The following is a 1,702-nucleotide window of genomic DNA, read 5'->3' as shown; positions in this document are numbered from 1 at the left end:
GTTTAACCTGTTATAAAACATTAGAAACAGTAAAGTTTTATAAAGTTTAACCTGTTATAAAACATTAGAAAACAGTAAAGTTTTATAAAGTTTAACCTGTTATAAAACATTAGAAACAGTAAAGTTTTATAAAGTTTAACCTGTTATAAAACATTAGAAACAGTAAAGTTTTTTAAAGCTGTTTGAAGAAATCGTAGATCCTCGTGAGCACCAGGAGGCGCTGCAGAGTCAAGTTACGTAGATTTTAGTTGATTTTTTTTAGGGTAAATTTTTACTCAAAAATGTGTAACATTAAATCATCGACTCTAATCTGACATCTGGAGATAAATTATCGAATTAAACGGGAACAAAGACTGAACGATGAGTGAAAACTGTCCGTCAGCTTCCTGTTGACTGACCTGAAACCTTCCTCCTCCCAGTTATGATTAATGGTTGCCCTCCTCTTCCTCACTAGCTTCCTCTTTTTACAGTATGTTTGTGGTTTCTGGACTGAGTGGTGTGTGTTTACCTGTAGTTTTCTCTTTTCTATAAAGTGGAGAGCGCTCGATGACAACTGATGAGCTCTTTTAACAGATTGTAATCTTTATAATAAACTGTCATTTATTACGAACTAAGCCCCGCCTTCCTGGGTTTTATTATGATCCTGTGAGTTAATGATAACAATGCCATATTCCATCACAATGGTTTTTTTTTTTAGGTTTTTTTTGCACGTTTTTGTGCCACATGAAAAAGGACGACAGTGTTTTTCTGTATATCAACAACAAAAAGTAATATTTAATAAATGTTCAAAAAAACAAAACATTTACATAAACTCATACAGTGGATTTATTAAGCTGTCTGTTTWGATAAATACTGAAAATTAAATAGAACTGAATTAAGGCTGAAACCACAGATTTTTTATTGTTGTTGTTGTAGTTTCGTGTCTCGGCCAGCAGAGGGCGCGCTGTTTCCTCACCTCACGTCCTCCGAGGCTTCGCTTCCTGATGTCGCTTCCGTTTCAGATGAGCTAAGTCCTGAAACCGTGAGAGCAAAAATATGATGCAGAGAAATGTGATTAAAATGTCCTCAGAAAATCCAACAAGTTGTTAAATCCTCCAAGTCCGAGCGGTGCTGAAGTTTTCTCTACGGACTCCAGTCTTTGGAGGTGAGTTAGCTACACAACATTCATGCTAACAGTTGTTAGCCACCTGTAAGGTTTTTTATTAAACAACAAAGAACACAAAATAATAATAATGTACAAACAATAAGGCGTGTTTCAAACAAACTTGCATATAAGAGAAAAGGATGGGTGTAAATAAAGATAAGAAGTTTAAAAAAGTCCAGGGTTTAGATGTTAAATCATATAATTAAAGAGCTCAGACTGTGGGCATGTTTAGTTTGCATCACTTTAAGAGAATCAGTACAAAGTAAAGTCATTGTGAAAATGATAGAAATTTGGTTTAACCTGAAGATATTTAGCTTTATGGATGAAAAATGTCCCCAGAATGATAACAGTGTTGATGAGAAAGTCTCTGTTGTTATTGTCCATAATAAGTCCATAAATTAGATTGTTTTCAGAGAACATTTGGAGACTGGGAACTGTGGGAAATAACCAGTCAAACATATCAGACCATATCAACATACATGCACTGAAAGAATAAATGTTCTGTTGTTTCAGTTTTATCACAAAAAACAATTATTTGTTTCAACACCAAACCTGTGA

General features: G+C 34.3%; 2 long non-coding RNA genes across 3 annotated transcripts in view; one reads left to right on the top strand and one right to left on the bottom strand.

Annotated features, from left to right (window-relative positions):
* The window catches only part of LOC106532838 (uncharacterized), a 1,509-nt gene extending 1,404 nt beyond the window's left edge, over nt 1-105 (bottom strand). For both annotated transcript variants that reach the window (XR_001312156.1, XR_001312155.1), the window contains exon 1: nt 8-105. This is a non-coding gene — a long non-coding RNA (uncharacterized LOC106532838). The remainder of the gene's footprint in view (nt 1-7) is intronic.
* Nucleotides 106-154: 49 nt separating this feature from the next.
* The window catches only part of LOC106532839 (uncharacterized), a 28,077-nt gene continuing 26,529 nt past the window's right edge, over nt 155-1,702 (top strand). Inside the window, exon 1 of the long non-coding RNA XR_001312157.1 lies at nt 155-1,144. This is a non-coding gene — a long non-coding RNA (uncharacterized LOC106532839). The remainder of the gene's footprint in view (nt 1,145-1,702) is intronic.

The sequence above is a fragment of the Austrofundulus limnaeus genome, unplaced genomic scaffold, assembly GCF_001266775.1.
Source record: "Austrofundulus limnaeus strain Quisiro unplaced genomic scaffold, Austrofundulus_limnaeus-1.0 Scaffold836, whole genome shotgun sequence".
Classification (NCBI taxonomy): domain Eukaryota; kingdom Metazoa; phylum Chordata; class Actinopteri; order Cyprinodontiformes; family Rivulidae; genus Austrofundulus; species Austrofundulus limnaeus.
The sequence above is the reverse complement of the archived record's forward strand: the minus strand, read 5'-3'. Positions and strand labels throughout refer to the sequence as shown.